This window comes from Carya illinoinensis, chromosome 13, assembly GCF_018687715.1.
Source record: "Carya illinoinensis cultivar Pawnee chromosome 13, C.illinoinensisPawnee_v1, whole genome shotgun sequence".
In the NCBI taxonomy this organism is placed as follows: Eukaryota; Viridiplantae; Streptophyta; class Magnoliopsida; order Fagales; family Juglandaceae; genus Carya; species Carya illinoinensis.
This window is the reverse complement of record NC_056764.1, coordinates 30,440,421-30,458,290: the sequence shown is the minus strand read 5'-3', so window position 1 is coordinate 30,458,290 and position 17,870 is coordinate 30,440,421. Positions and strand designations below refer to the sequence as shown.

Here is a 17,870-nt window from a genome sequence, read left to right as displayed (position 1 = left end):
TAACTGGGTATGTTGACTCAGACTATGCAGGTGATCTTGACAAACGCCGATCGACAACTGGATATGTGTTCACTATGGCTGGAGGACCAGTTAGTTGGCGATCAACTTTGCAGTCGACAATTGCACTATCATCAACTAAGGCTGAATACATGGCTGTAACAGAAGCCGTGAAAGAAGCCATTTGGTTACAGGGATTGGTAACAGACTTGGGCTTTAAGCAGCAAGAGGTTACCGTTTACTGTGACAGTCAGAGTGCAATTCATCTGGCCAAGAATCAAGTATATCACTCTCGAACAAAGCATATAGATGTCCGTTTCCACTTCGTACGTGAGATATTGGAAGAAGGGGACATTCTACTTCAGAAGATTGGCACTGAAGATAATCCAGCAGATATGTTGACAAAGGTCGTCACCGGGATCAAGTTCCAACACTGTTTGGACTTGATTAATATCTCATACTGCTGAGCACCCACGGGTGCATTGGCGCCTTAGGGCGCATTTGGTAGCGGAGATCTCTCATGGCAAACGAACATTTCGATAAAGGGATGAAATCATTGGAAGGATACAACATGTAGTATCCTAATGTGGCACACTTGGGTGGAGGGGGTGATTGTTGAGGGACCACTCCATGTGTGCCATCCACCCACTCCATGTGTGCCATCCACTATGTGTGCCCATGTGTTGGTGGTGTCCAATTCACATGATGATATTCCTCACTAAGTGCTTTCATTGAGTGTCTAGTTTGTGCATTCCAGCACATATGTGGAGGGAGAAGGGTTGAGCCTCTCCTATAAATAGGAGAGGTCATATGAAGGGAAACTCATCCCATTGAGAGAGAGAAGCAAGAGAGTGTGTGTAGTGTGCCATTTGAGATAGAGTTGTTTTGAATATAGTGTTTCCGCTCAGTGGACGTAGGCAAATTGCCGAACCACTTAAATATTGTCTCTATCTATTGTGGGTGTGATTTCTGGGCGGTTTTAGGCGCAACATGAAAATGGGTCATAAGATTAAGGAAATTAGACAGAAGTTAGATGCCATCGCAATTGATAGGAAATTCCACTTAGAGGAACGCCCTGTGGAGATGGGAGTAAGCCGTAGGAAGAGGAATGATAGTCATTCCTATGTACCTGAGGCAGGAGTTATTGGTAGAGAGGATGCCAAGAAGGAGATCATAAAAAGACTTCTTTATGATTCCAATGTTAAAAAGAGTGTTGGAATCCTTCCGATTACCGGTATCGGAGGATTAGGAAAGACCACACTAGCTCAATTCATCTTTAATGATGAGGAAATAGATAAACATTTTCAGCTAAAAATGTGGGTGTGTGTCTCTGAGAGTTTTGAAGTCGAAAAAGTTGTTGAAAAAATCCTGGAATCGGCAATAAAAAAGAAACCAGACAATGTTGAAATGGATACATTAGTGCATGGTCTTCGAAAAGAAATTGGTGGAAAGAAATACTTACTTGTGTTGGATGATGTTTGGAATGAGGATGTTAAAAAATGGGATGATTTGAAAGTACTGTTGGAGGTTGGTGCAAGTGGCAGTAGAATATTAATAACTACACGAAGTAAAAAAGTAGCACAAATTACCCAAACAATTGCAGAATATTCCTTACAGTGTTTAGACGAAAGGGAGTCATGGTGTTTATTCAAGCAAGTGGCATTTGAGAACGGATAAGAGCCAGTGAATTCTAGAAAAGTGGAAGTTGGAAAGGAGATTGTAGAAAAGTGTTCAGGTGTCCCTCTTGTCATCAAAACAATTGGAAGGTTACTGTCCTTGGAAAATTCTGATGCAGGGTGGGTTTCTTTCAAAAACAATAAACTGCCAAAAATAAAAGAAAATGACATCTTACCAACTCTTAAGCTGAGTTATGATCAACTTCCATCACATTTGAAACAATGTTTTGCTTATTGTAGTATATTTCCAAAGGATTACGTGATGGAAAAATCAAAATTGATAAATCTCTGGATAGCACAGGGGTTTATCAAACTTTCCAATCAAAATGAATGTCTTGAAGATGTTGGTCATGAGTATTTCATGGATTTACTTTGGAGATCCTTCTTTCAAGAAGCTGAAATGGATTATTTGGAAAACGTGATTTGGATTAAAATGCACGACGTCATGCATGATCTTGCAAGCTCAGTAGCAGGATCGTTTATCACCAAATTAGAATCCAAGGAAAAAAGTGTTGGTGAGAAAACTCGACATGTATCATTGGTCAACAATAGAGATTTTTCCTTTGTAATTCCAACTTCCTCGCCTAAAGCTAATAGGATACGAACACTTCTTTCACTTGGTAAATTTGAGAATTTGCAAGAGTCAAGTACTTCATGTGAAGCAATCTTTTCAAGTATGAAGTTCTTGCGAGTGCTGGATTTACATGGAAGACAGCTTGATTTAGTACCGAGTTCCATATGTAAGTTGAAGCATTTAAGAGATCTTGATCTTTCATGGAATGAAAAAATCGAGAAGCTGCCCGACTCCATAACTAGGTTGCAAAATTTGTATACACTAAGACTCTCTGGTTGCACTGCGCTTAAAGAATTGCCTACAGGAATTACGAAATTAGTCAACCTGAGGCATCTTTACAATGATGGATGCGATAGTTTGACTTATATGCCACGTGAATTGGGGCAACTGAAAAATCTCCAGACATTATCTAAGTTTGTTGTCCACTCTAATTCGGCCCCAGAGGATAGTGGCCAGTTAAGCGAGCTAAACAAACTGAACAGCTTAAGAGGAGAATTAGAGATCAGGGGGGAAGACTTCGCATTAGAATGTAAGGGTGCAAATCTAAAGGAGAAGGAACATCTTCAGGTTTTGACTTTACGTTGGAGCAGGGACAATGTTAATTCACGTGATGAAATGGCATTGGAAGGCCTTGATCCTCACCCAAATCTTAAAAAGCTGTTTATATATAATTATGGGGGTGTGAGGGTTCCGATGTGGCTTAAGCAGTTGTGGGAAATTGAAATATTTGCCACCATTGAGTCGACTACCCTCTCTTAAGAGTATTTTGCTGTACAACCTTGTGGAAATAGAGTACGTATCAGATTGTAGTGACAACAATGAGTTATCTTTATCTTCTTCTTCTTCGTCGGCTCCAACAGCAATTTTTCCATCTCTGGAGGCAATTTATTTCTATTCCTGTCCTAATCTCAAGGGTTGGTGGAGGATGAGTGACTATTATAATGTGGATATCAATACTACTGATAACGAAAATTCCTTTGAAACATCATCAATGACGGAGAGTACTACGGGGCATGCTTTACTACTCCCTTCTTTTCCTCGTCGTTCAAATTTAGAAGTATGGGATTGCCCTATGTTGACTTCATTGCCAATGTTTCCACATCTGAAAGAAGTGTTATACCTAAGGAATGCCAGCTGGAAGCCAGTGCAACAAACAATAACGAATGCCTCCTCCTCCTCCTCCGCTTCCTCCACACCCATTGCCTTTTCATCTGCTCCTCTCTCCAAATTGAAGAGAATAATCTTACGTCAAATTGAGGATCTAGAAACACTGCCAGAGGATGGTTGCAAAACCTCATATCTCTCCAGTATTTGACGATAACTTACTGCCCTAAATTAAAGTCTCTCTCCCAAGGTGTACAATATCTCACTGCGCTTCAAAACCTGGAGCTTACTGATTGTCCTCTGCTTGATCTAGGCAACGATGAGCACCAGATGCAATGGAAAGGGCTTAAAAGCCTCATCTCTTTGGAGTTTCAGATTATTCCGAAAATGGTGTCTCTCCCATTGGGGCTTCAATATGTAACCACTCTCCGACAGCTCGTAATCTCAAATTGTTCAAGCTTGATGGCTATACCAGAGTGGATTTGCCATTGGGCATCACTTGAGCGGTTCACAATTAATACATGTTCTGGTTTAACATCACTGCCTGAAGCAATAAGTAGGCTAACCTCTTTGAAAACGTTGGCAATTTATGATTGCCCCATCTTATTACGAAGATGCGAACAAGAGAGAGGTGAGGATTGGCCCAAGATTGCTCACATCCCAGAGCGGGACTTTTTACCTAGATCCAGACTGGAATACGCCATCCTTGACTGATCCAGGTATTTTTCTACCAATTTTATCTTTATCCCCGCATCCACCTTCTTCACCTTCAGTTTATAAAATTCTATTTGCAGAAACAACTTTTGAGTAAAGAAGAAACAGGAGAGGGATTGAGAGTTTGTTAAAAAATCTAATGCACTGCGATTTCTACAAGTAAATAACTTAGTTATGATTACCTCGCTTTCTTATTTGTTTTATTCTTCCCTATTCAAGTAATAAATATCACCATATGCATGATTCTTCACATCCAGGAGAATAGTAAGGAGGCCGAAGAAGAGCAAAGGGAAGAAATATAGGAGGGGTTTGCGGAGGAGATCCAGGACTGGAATCCGGAGGCCACAATGTTGAGGCTGTATAATTTCACGACAACAATTTCAACAGGGCCTGCATGTTTCTCAGCGTGGAAAGTGATGGTAATTTGATTTTCCTGAACTTGGGTGCTTTTTTAGTCTTGATTACTGATTCTACAACACATACAACTTTTCTCAAGACTAACATAGTATCGAAAAGATATCACTCAACACAATCGTCTAACTTGGTTGCCAATGCTTGCACTAAACGGTAACTCAAGTATACCCGCCACCACCAAATGCCATTTCAAACTAGAAATCAAAGTTAGACTTGACACACTTAATTTGACCCAATATAGTAGTATTTAGAATGGTTGAACTTTGCTAGAACCTCAATTAAGTTATCCACAAACAGGACAGTATCATCGTCGGCCATTACATACCATCTCACATCTTCATCTCTCTGTCTAAATGTCCCCATTATTGTGCATACTATTAGAACTTGAACCGGCCTCACAATTTTTGGGTATACTTTCAGTTTATTGATATTTTCATTGACACGAAAAGGAGGAGAAGTTGAAGGCCAAGGTTGTAACTCCGACGTGAGTGATCTGTCTAGGAAAAGATATCCCTAGGTGATGTTTGGTCGCCACCAAGCTTCAATGTATGGTTTATTGTACTTCCATGTGTTCATGGAACCAACTATGCCAAACACAATGTGGCTGACGTTGGTAGGAGAATTGGTGATAATGGGAGTTGAGGAAGGACATTTCTGCTTTATGGTTGATAAGAGATCTGAAGGTTGGTAATTAGGAGGGTTAAACAAGAAAGTGTAGAACAAAAACAAGACTAGACCTGAAATAGCCAGAGATTTGCATTGGGTTCCAAGTGATAAAGGGCTGAGAGTTTGTTTAATGGTGCTCAAGTTAAGAGAAGTTTGAGAAGACATTGTAAATGGTGGAAAGATATTGATGCAAAACTATGGTAAAATCAAATTAATAAAAGAAAGATTTCAATTGAAGTTTGAGAAACAGTTTTGAAAGCTCCAAGTACTTTTAAAGTCAATGATTCTATTTCAAGACTGAAAATAAATGTGATTTTTCTCACTTTTGAACCTTATTCTCAGGTTATGTTTTGGATTTCTTGAGAAGTGTAGTATCAAGTGCTTCAGGGCAAGCATGCATGCATTCAGCTTTTTTAACTGGAGTTATGCAGAGGAGGCTGCAGGATCTTAAGGAGAACTGAACAAGTCCTTGCAATTTTCATGCCATACATACATGTTAGCTTAGCTTGGCCAGCAGTTACATTGACCCAAAGTATTTGTGAAACTTTCAAAATACGCATCCAAAACCTGCTTGGAAAAGTTTATTTCAATTGGAGAAAAACAAAACAAAAGGTTCACTTTTGTCCCACTGCTTAACCTTCAGCCAAAATTTGCAAGCTTTATCATTCTTGGAAATAAAGCGAAGTTGAGCCAGTTTCCAAAAACCTGCAAATATCACATGATTTATGTTTTTTTACTTCACACAAAACAGGCCAAGATGTTGGGCACTTTGCGTTGCATGAGATTGGTATAAAAAGCATTAATCGATGTCGTTTTCTACCAAACTTGTAACTGAGTATTGCTTTTTCCTCAAGTATCTCATTAATTCCCCTAATTTTATCCAATTTATCATTTAGGTCCAGAAAAGGTTGCTTAAGTTGATAAATTTCTGCCTCATTAAGTATGAACAGCCATTGAATGGGAGTTGATCACCATATATTTAACTAGTCAAGCATCTGAGGAAAAAAAAAATTGTTTAATCTGTTTAATCTGATTGTGGGTTGTTTGAACATAATATTGTTTTAATTAATAATTATAACAAATTAAATATTGAGGAAAGAAAATGAAGTTTTGTAGAGGAAGAAGAGAAACTGTATACTATTTAATATTTATTGCTATTACATTTCAAAATATATATACCGTATGTTTAAGGCAAAACTATGTGTGTGTACTAAGGCTTATTATGATTTGTTCAAAGTCATTGACTCAATGTAAACAAGATTCAACAAACTTGATAAAATTACAGTTGCTTTCCTTTTTAAGACTATTTGAACTACCCACACAGTATAAGCAATTTGCATTTTCAAACTTTTAATACCAATACAACAGACCAATTTGATATGTCATTTCATCGTAATTAAAATTTTTCTGAATGTTTCTAAATACCAATTTAATTCATGCAATTTACAAATTACTAAGCAAAAAATTATTGTATAAAATCATGCGCTCAAAGGAAGTGAGGAGTCAGAGAAATAATAGGCCAATATCAGAGGCCGGAAGGACAAGGAATGTGGACTAGATTGGTGTGAATGGGATACCAGGGACCTGCAATTGTTGAGATGCTTCAAGAATCAAGTATAGTATGATCATTTTCTCGATGAAAAATCACATTTAGAGCATTTCTGCCAGTATTGTAAAACATTTTCCCAGACCAAGTACACATAGTATCACACAATTAATATGCTTTTAATGCTAACTAAACAGCTGCCATCTGTATGTTTCAAGCATCTCAAACACCACAATTATTTTGTTTGATTGTATCTATATGGTGTGCTTATGTTGCTTCCCCTCATAAGGGGAAAACAAAAATATTTCCTGTGTGAAAGTTATGCAAATAGTATTGTTCATCAGCAGGTACAGCTGAAACAAAGCTACACAAGTTGCAGTAATCATCTTTAATATTACAATGAAAGCATTATGGATTACATATGCATAATAACTACACACATTATGTGTGCACTACTAGCAGTCAAAATTTCAACTATTTTGCTAGGCAAGGGGCTTTTTTCAATAGGTAAACAACTAAACAAGAGACATTTCACATCCAATCAGTATAGGCTTTCCACTTGCAAGATTACACAAGGAAAATCCAATGTAGCCTTCAATTATAAGATATTCTAACAAGCATTGGTAAGGTATGATGATATTCCACGATCAATTGTAACCTCACTCAAAAAAAGTATTGGTTCTTCAGAATCATACTCATTTTTAGCCGCATCCCTAATAACATGACACTCCAAACGGTGTCGTAATGTGATACTAATTGGACCCTTAAAAACAGAGTCAAGGCATTCTCTGTAATTTTCAGAGTCTGAAGAATATTAAGGACCAACTTCCAGTCAGATAGGAGAAAGCCAACAATTATGTGAAAGATGTCATAAAAAGGTGTGGGTGGCTGAGACCATTGTATAAATTGGTGTCATTAAATTATCAAATTGTTAGCGAAACAAACGCCTTTAAACAAGGCGGAGGATACTGAAAATCAGTTGATAATAATTGCTAAGTACAGTCTGAAAGCAAAAGAATCTGGAGTAGATATCGCCTAACATAAATTCAGTTGATGCAAATACCAGGGCTTGTACTGTCTGAAAGCAAAAGAATCTGAAATAGATATCATTTTCTACCTTGAAATTCAGTTGATGCGGATTCCAGGGTTTTAGACTTCATTCCCAAGAATAAACCCACTCTTAACACTGAATTAGACAAGCATTATGCATATTACCTTAGAGATAATTAATGGAAAAATGATCATATTTAGAAAAGCTTACTTGCAATGACTAAAATCTGGAAAACCAAAAAGTAAAGAAAATCAGGAAAAACAAAAAAAATGCAGTATTCTCTTCAAAGTTGACATGCATACTTCTATTAATATCAAGCACCACTAGAGATTTTAAATACAAGATTATAAAAAATCCCATGGCTCCTTAGTTTTCTATACATGTTAACCTTCCACTGATCTAGGCCATTCATTTTTTTTTTTTTTTTTTTTTTTTGGGTAAGTTACCTGGTGTTAACATTATAGACACACATATGGGTTAGTGCATTGCAAATATATTTAGCTAACATATTGTAAAACTAATGCTTCACATCTACCATATGCATACCCTCTTCTACCTTAGACCCTAAGAGGACTATGTTATTAAATTAAATCTAGCACGGACAACTTTCACTAGCAAGTACAACACTGAAGATTCACTATAAGGTAATTACCCTAATTTAATACATTTTTATAAGTGCCCTAAATTAATATTTTAATTCTATAAAAAGTTCTAATTCATTCAATACAGCTAAAATTAAATGCACATACCCAAAGGACAGTTTTGCAAGTTCAACTTTGGTATGCAGGAGCAAAATTTCCTTCTCTAAAAATAATAAGAAAGTCGTAAAGGGTAAGATTATCAAAACAGATTTGACTTTTATATCCATGGAGAATTTCCACTTAATTATCAGTGGTGGTCAAAACCACAAGCATATGATAAACCATCCACTTAATTTGGGGGCTAAAACTTGTCATCAGGCCCCTTTATTGGAACATAAGCAATATTAAACATAGACTCTCTCTCTCTCTCTCTCTCTCTCTCTCTCTCTCTCTCTCACACACACACACACACACACACACACACACATATATAAGAACATATAAACTTACACAGAGATACATACATGAGGGTGGGTGCATTTATGTATGTATAATAATCAGTGCGCGTGTGTATTGTATTGCGCTTAAACTTGGGTATACCATCAACAGAAGTGACAATCATGACAATAGTCAGAAGAGCTGTGAGAAAAGGTTTTAATTATCTATTGTATGCAAGGAATTTTCCGAGAACAGAGTCCTCACTAATCCTGGAGGTGCATAGGCTCTCGACAAGGAGCTTTCGGCAAGTAAACCTCAAGTAATTCAAGGGTATCTGGTTTAATATAAACGCAATCCTAAACTAGTATAACGCCTGCAGGCATCTTACAAAGCTCAAAAATCTGATTGCTCTACTACAAAATTTACCTATAAAAAAATATTGCATAAAGAAATTGCAGAAAATTGCCCTTAGAATATATATATATATATATTTATATATGAGATCATAGTTTTGTATTCACACCTCACCATTTCAGCACATAGAATTTGGACAGAAATTGAATTCGGTTTGGTCAAAATAAGCACAGTTTGCCGGTTTGATTCCCACCTCAAAGAGATCTGAAAGAAAAATGAGGTTTCAATTAGAAAAAAGATGAACGACTCCAAAATTGTGTTCATTAGTATGCTCATCTATGCCAATATGAGGCTTTGATTAGACAATAGATGACACAAAAAATTGTGTTCTCCCCCCCAAAAAATCAGTCCCACATATCATGGTAAGTATCCTCCATATTTTTAAGATAAGAAAAGTCAATCTATAAAATATTTGTTAACTTAAGTATACAATTTTTATAAATTTACTAATTGCTCGATACAAAAATAGGTATGTAATGAAACTCATGTTATAATAAGAATGGGTGGGGTCGAGGCTTTACTTTTCCTAATGGTGAGGATAGGAACACCTTGTTATCCCCAAGCATAAATAAGGCAGTTACAGGTAACAATTTTCTTTTAGCTGAATCATCCTCCTCTTTCTTCTCATCCATAAATAGCAAAAAATAGATTACAAAGATAGGAAATTCGAAATCTGACTTCCTACCTTAAAGGGATTCAAATCTTGGATAAGATATGTTTCCCATACTTATCTAAAGTCGAAATCTGACTTCCTATCTTAAAGGGATTCAAATCTTGGATAAGATATGTTTCTCATACTTATCTACCCAATCTAAATATTCAAATTACAAATCCTATACAGCTGTACAAATCTGTCTACACCCAAACTACGTAGATAAACATAGGAATTAATTAGATAAACGTTGGAATTTATTTAAATAAATATAATCCACTAATAACCCCCCCCCCCCCCTTCAAATTGATGCTGGTGTATCTACTAGCATCAATTTGCTAACTAGGAATTGATGCCTCTGTCTAGTCATCGCCTTCGTGAATATATCAGCTACTTGAAGATTCGTCTATATGAGGAAGTATAATAGACTTCGCCTCATAGGCTTGACGAATATAGTGACAATCCACTTCAATATGTTTGGTACGCTCGTGAAATACTAGATTAGCAGCAATTTGAATGGCACTAGTGTTGTCACCATGAAGAGGAGTTGGCTTGTCTTTCGAAAAACCAATCTCTTGAAGAATGCCCCGCAACCACATCACCTCAGAGCTAGCTGCTGACATAGCTCTATATTCAGCTTCAGTAGAAGATTTAAAAAAACACTCTTGCTTCTTGCATTTCCAAGAGATGAGTGAATCTCCAAGAAAGATGCACCAACCAGTTGTAGAATGCCTAGAATCTGGGCAACCAGCCCAATCCGCATCACTATAAGCCATAAGTTGTAGAGAAGTGCTAGCAGGAAAAAAAAACCCACGGTTAGGAGTCCCAATCAAATATCTGATAATACGACGAAGAACCACTAAATGCAAATGTCGAGGTGTGTCCATAAATTTACTGACAATATGGACAACATATGAGATATCTGGACATGTGATAGTGAGGTAGATTAGACTCCCAACAAGCTTACTATATAATGTAGGATCAGAAATTAAATCACCCTCATCCTTCCGATATTTCACGTTGACTTCCATAGGAGTATCAACCGAAGTTGTCTCCCCTAACCCAACCAACTGAACAAGGTCCTGGGTGTATTTATGTTGATTAATAAATAACCCATGTGGCTGATTATGAACTTCCAGCCCCAAGAAATAAGTCAACAGTCACAAATCTTTCATATGAAAGACCTTATGAAGATGCATCTAAACCCTTTGAATAAATTCAATATCGGATCCAGTAATAATGATTTCGTCCACATAGACCAATAAGAAAACAAAACCAGAATCACTCTTATGAAGGAACAAAGAAGCATCATACTCACTCTGAGTGAATTGAAACTCAAGTAAGGTATTGCAGAACTTCTCAAACCAAGCTCTGGGAGCTTGTTTTAGACCATACAATGACCTTTTCAGCTTACAAACATCATTAACTGTTGAAAGTGGCATACCAGAAGGAAGTTTCATATAAATGTCCTCTTTTAAATCACCATGAAGAAAAGCATTCTTTACATCCATCTGATGCAATTGCCAAGACTGAGAAGCGGCAATGGCAAGAAGGAGACGAACATTCGTCATCTTAGCAACAGGAGCAAACGTCTCGTCATAATCAATCCCATATTCTTGTCTATTTCCCAAGGCTACCAAACGAGCTTTATATCTCTCAAGGGACCCATCTGATCTAAGCTTCACAGAATACACCCACTTGCTACCAATAGGTTCACAGAAGAAGGACAAGACACAATGTCCCAAGTGTCATTGGCTGCTAGTGCAACCATTTCTACTTGCATGGCATTCCTCCAACACTCATGTTCCATAGTCTGCTTATAAGAGGAGGGAATAGCAATAGAAGAAAGTGTAGCAATCATAGAAGAATGAGAGGAAAAACCATACCGATCCGAGGGTTTGGAGACTCTAGAAGTATGCCGACGAGATGGTGGATCATAAGATGTGTCAAGGGATTGATCAGGAGCCACGGGTAGATGCTCAGAGGGGGCAGAAAGAGCGGTCAGATCTACTGGATGAGGTGATTTATGCCTGGTGTAAACACAACTAGGTTTAAATCAAGCGGAAGCTGGTGTAGAAGTTGTATCCTCATCTGAAAAATTTGGCAAAACGCAAAAACTAGGAGGAATAGGGTCTAGATGAGTACGAAAAAATTGTTGTTTGTCAAAGAACACCACATTGCGAGAAACTCGAATGCGTTTAGCCTGAGGATCATAACAAACAAAACCCTTTTGAAAATAATTATACCCCAAAAAAGCACATTTGATTGATTGAGCAGAAAGTTTATGTCTTTCGTGAGATGGAAGATGCACAAAACAAACACAAACAAATGAGTGCAATTGAGAATAGTCTAGGGAGTGCCCAAATAGCAAAGAATAAGGAGAAACATTGTCTAATACTAGAGTAAGTAATCTATTAATTAAATACACAGCAGTAGACAAAGTTTCACACAAAAAACGAGAGGGCACACCCGAATCAATTAGGAGAGCTCGGACCATATCAAGAAGATGATGATTCTTTCTTTCAGCTACTCCATTTTGTTGTGGAGTATATGGACAAGAACGTTGAGAAATAATTCCTTGATCTTGAAGGAACATTTGATACTCATTAGATATATATTCTCCTCCTGAATCGGAGCGAAGAACCTTAGGAGAGGCAGAAAATTGATTAGTGAGATAAGCCAAGAAACGCTTGAACACTGGAAATACTTCTTCTTAGTACGAAGAAAGTAAATCCATGTAAAACGAGTATAATCATCAATAAAATTCACAAAATATTTATAACAATCATGATATTCGATCGAGGCAATACCCCATACATTACTATGAATAACATCAAAGGCACGAGTGGCATGAGATCTTTTTGAAGGGAAAGGCAAAACTTTACTTTTAGCTAGCTTACATGTATCACAATCAAAATTTAATTGAGCAAGAGAATAGAGCTCTTTATTGCCAACTAAACCGGAAGATAACAACCTATGAAGTATGTGAGAATTGGGATGGCCCAAACGCCTATGTCAATCCTTCACACTCAAAGTACCAACATTACAAGAAAACGAAGATAAAGAATTTGACTCAACAGATTTTGAATCTAAACATAAAGGAAACAGCCGACCCTCTTTAGGACCCCTCGCGATCATCTTCCCGATCACCTGATCCTGTACAAGACATCTAGAAGAAGTGAATGGCACCCTACAATTGCTGTCAACTAATTGGCCAATAGAAATCAGATTGGTATTTAATGAAGGAGACACCAAACCATTTTTCAAGAAAGGAGAAATATCACCTACGGCAGTGATAGGTAGGGCACTACCATCGGCCGTGTGAATTTTTAGTGGACCAGCATACGGTGAGATATTAAGAAGAGAGTGAGAGGCACTTATCATATGGTTGGTGGCATCAGAATCAAAATACCAAGGTTTAGAACATATTTGGTTTTACCTGAAATACAAAAAGCTGAAAGAGCTGAGATGATCATTTGTTGTACTATTTCTGGTGTAATAGAGGTGGGATTTTGAGAAGTGGAAGCTGGAACATGAGAGGAAGTGACCAAGGTAGAACTAGCAGCACTAGTAGCCTCAACAGCAGTTGAATAGACAGTTTCTTGACGACGTGGAGGACGTATCGGGCAATCCTTGATGATATGTCCTTGCTTCTTGCAATAGTTGCAAGTTTTCTTAGAGCAATTTGCAGCGATATGCCCATAACCTTTGCAACTATAGCATTTAGTAGTGCTCAAATCCCTCCCTTTGATTTTTCCTTGAGCTGCATATGCCACAGGAGCTGGAGTAGCTTGTTCCATGGCTATTTGAGTCATCAATCTTTGCTCCTCTCGGAATATTTCTACCAAACACATATCAAGTGGAGGCACAGGATCTCGATTCATCAGATTAGCACGAATAAATTCAAATTCAGACCTTAGTTTCATAAGAAACTATGCCCGCATACTTGCTTCATGAACAGCTCGAATATCGGCCAAACTTGTTGCTAGAATTGATGTGTATACAATATCTGTATACTCAGCCCACAAGTTACAAAAACCAGAATAAAACTCCACCACAGAGAGAGCTCATTGAGAGAAATTCGACATCTCTAGTTGGAGTTGAAATCTCCTAGCTGCATTATTCTGAGTATACAGCCGCTTGAGATGATTCCACATATCACAAGCATTCTTGAATGAGCATAAATTCAAGATAACATGGGGATCAACAGATCCAAGAATCCAAGACATGACTCGGGCATCCTTGCTTTCCCAAGAAGCCCGCTGATCTTTGTCCTCTGGTGCCACACTACTCCCATTAATATGAACCCAAAGTTCCTTCCATTTCACCAAAAGTTGAAACTGAAAAGACCACGCAGCATAATTCTTTCCATTGAATCGAACCAGAAGAGAATCTTTAATTTCAGAAGACATGATAGACAAGAAACCCTAGTTGCAACCCTTGAGACTAGAGAAAAAAAAAATAGCCACAACTCTGGAAACAAAAAAAACCCTAGGATTCTGAACCTTGCTGTGATACCATAACAATTTTCTTTTTGCTGAATCATCCTCCTCTTTCTTCTCATCCATAAATAGCAAAAAATATATTACAAAGATAGGAAATTCGAAATCTGACTTCCTACCTTAAAGGGATTCAAATCTTGGATAAGATATGTTTCCCATACTTATCTAAATTCGAAATCTGACTTCCTATCTTAAAGGGATTCAAATCTTGGATAAGATATGTTTCCCATACTTATCTACCCAATATAAATATTCAAATTAAAAATCCTATACAGCTGTACAAATCTGTCTACACCCAAACTACATAGATAAACATAGGAATTAATTAGATAAACATTGGAATTAATTTAAATAAATATAATCCACTAATAACAGGCATGGTTCAACTTCACAGGGAAGGAATCTTTAGACCTGGCCCTGCCACGCACTATTCCCACTTCTAAGAAGACACCAATGAACTATTCTAACAGTCACTCAAAGAATGCTATGAAGAGTTGGGAAAAGAGTGTAAAGGTGAGCAGATGGATAGATTAGTGGCAAAAGCCGCTACTTTGACACATTAAATTAGTGGCAAAACCACAGCCTCTTACATAGAGAATAGTTGTGTACCTGCTTACTGCTTCATTTTGCAGTTGTTATATTCCCTCTTTCAAAAGAGACAATGTCGTGTTTGTGCTGATCACTTTGTTCACCTTTGCAGCACCATGAAAGTTTAAATGAAGCTTGTCTCAAAAACATAATTATATTATAGTTCAATCCGGAGATTGGAGGCATTAGTTGTGCTGCTATATTGTTGATTACTATCAAATGATTTTTACTATCAAAGTTCATTCCTCCCACAACACTTTTCAAATTGCTCATTTGCTTCACTGCACCACACTGGTTGGTTGACCAAGTTCCCCATTCTTGCATCATTAACATCACTACCACGGTCTATAGCACAAGCCAAAAATTCCTTGAATAAGGAGAGAGGTTATAAATTTAATCCAAATGTGATGGAAAAATCAGCGCATCAAAATGTATCCAGTTAACTAGACACAGAGAAAGAGAGGGGAAAATCTTAGTTACCACAAGATACACGGTAAACAAAACCCAAAAGGAATCACTGAAATATCAATTTGGGTTTCTTTTTTTCTTTTTTATACATAAACTAAGATTTTATGATCAAGTAAAAGGCAAAGCCCAAGTACACAAGTAGTATACATGGATAACACCAACATACAAGTCAAAAACTAGATATGGATACAAGAAAATCATGGGAACTTGTCCCACTGAGGGCAATGATAGAAGCCTACAAAAATAAAGCAGGGAAGAATAAACATCTGAGATCATCCAACATGCATTCTCAATCTTTAAAACTCCAACCATTCGTTTCCAGCCAAATACACCACATGAGACTGAAGGGAATCATATTCCACACTACAACAATTTGGTGATTACCTTGAAGGCCTCTCCAGCTAGCAAGAAGATCCACCACCCTCCTAGGCATTGCCCACGCAACTCCAGTCCTACTAATAATCTCATCCCATAAGACCCTGGCCACCTCATAGTGAAGTAAAAAATATCCACTATTTCACCACTTCTTTTACACATGTAGCACCAATTTATAACAACATGCCCTTGCTTCCTCAGATTTTCCATGGTCAGGTTTTTCCCAAGAGAAGCAGTCTAAACAAAGAAGGCAACCTTGGAAGCCACCTACCTGCTCTTTATACGCTTTCAAGGAAAATGATTAAGGTTATAATGTGTCAAAATCTTGTATAAAGATCAAACAGTGAACTTCGTACTCCCTGAATGAATCCAAACCATCTTATCCACCTTGTCCCTACCAATACTAGAAGCAACCAAAAGCGGGAAAACTAAAAAATAGGCCCAATTTCCTAATCCCAATCCGCTTTGGTAAAACAAACATTCCACCATAAAGAGTCGCCAGAGCTATCCAAAAGATCCGCCACTGAGGCCAAGATATGCAATCTTAAGAGCTCTATCATCACACCAAACGTCATGCCAAAATCTGAATTTGGATCTCTCGTGAACCACAAAACCCCCCCCCCCCCATCCACTCCTACTATTTTCCACCACACCACGTGAACCTCTGATCACTTCCTTCGAACGCCAGGCCTCCAAGCACTCTCATGCTTAGAATCAACAACAACCCTCCACAATGGGTCTCCTTCCTAATGATACTGCCATAACCCCATGCCAAAGATTGGGGAGCAAAACTTATCCTAACTAACAAGGTGAAACTTGGCCTCATCCCTCATTCCACCCAACAAGAAAGCACAAGAAATCTTTCTCAATACAATACAGCACACTATCCAGTCTCTATGTAAGCCAACTTAAAGGCTCAATAACTTCACCACTAACAGGATTTTCTTACACCCATGATTGCCTAAAAGTCTCCAGATCAGAAAAGCATAAAAAAATTATTATTTCCAAAAACAGTTTATGCCATTGGTTGTCCAAAAGAGAAGAAGTTGCATAAACAAATTCAGTGTTTCCTAACAGCTTGATCATTTGCTACCAATTGTTTCATACAAGAAACCAGGGCAGGAAATCTTATGTTTGAATCCTAAGATCTCCCACCTGGTTTTACAAATTCCATTTGCCAACACATGGATGAATGGTTGAAGGCCATACATATGAGAGAGTGTTGAAATAAATAGATTTCTTAGTAACCACTTGTGCATTTGGAGAAATCATTCCCAATAGAATAAAAATGGAGGTTTTCAAACTTATGATGATTGTGGTCCATAATAGAAGGGCCTTGAAGGAATACCACCCACCGCACACCAGAAAAACAAACTACTTGTTTAGAAAATTTTGAATGATAGAAGTGTTTTAAGCCTTTATAAAACTGATCCAAAGCCTATTCTACCAACCTAAATTCTTTACCAATAGATTTTGTTGGTCACTAAAATAATTCAGAGACAGTTTTGTGAGGGTTGGGAGGCAATTGCCCATCTTTCGCTTGATTGTGAGGTAGCCAGTGCTCTGTGGAACACCATTTTTGGATTGTTCAGTCCATGCCGTATAGAGTGGTAGCCTATTTGGCATGTCAAAGAGGCAATTTTATTTGTTCTGAAAAGGCTAGTTTATGGACGCTAAACCCATCTTCTGTCATGTCGTGCATTTGGAAGAAAAGGAATGGTTGGACTTTTGAGGGTTGTGAGAAGATGGTGACAAAAGTCAGGATGTTTTCTTTAGAATTCTTTTCTTTTGAATGATTGCCCAATCAGGTTTTTCCTTTTAACGATGTTATCAGGATGTTTTTACCATCTTCTTCTTCTTCTTCTATTTTTTTTTTATTTTTTATTTTTTTTATCTCATAGGTTGTATTCACATAACTCCTTGTGTACCAGGATTACATCCTTTTTTATTCTTAGTAAAATTTAACTTTTCCAAGGTAGGAAAAAATAACTCAAGAGGATTTGAACTGCAGTATATATATCAAGAAAAGGAAATCAAACAATCAAGCAGAATAAAATGACGTGAGTGTGATAACAAGATTTAAGTGCATTGATTCTGAAAGAGTAGCAAG

General features: G+C 37.5%; 1 long non-coding RNA gene and 1 pseudogene across 1 annotated transcript in view; one reads left to right on the top strand and one right to left on the bottom strand.

Annotated features, from left to right (window-relative positions):
* The first annotated feature begins 987 nt into the window (after positions 1-987).
* On the top strand, positions 988-5,773 carry LOC122291363 (annotated as a pseudogene).
* Positions 5,774-7,316: 1,543 nt separating this feature from the next.
* The window catches only part of LOC122291371, a 50,814-nt gene continuing 40,260 nt past the window's right edge, over positions 7,317-17,870 (bottom strand). The window contains exon 5 of the long non-coding RNA XR_006236605.1: positions 7,317-7,495. This is a non-coding gene — a long non-coding RNA (uncharacterized LOC122291371). The remainder of the gene's footprint in view (positions 7,496-17,870) is intronic.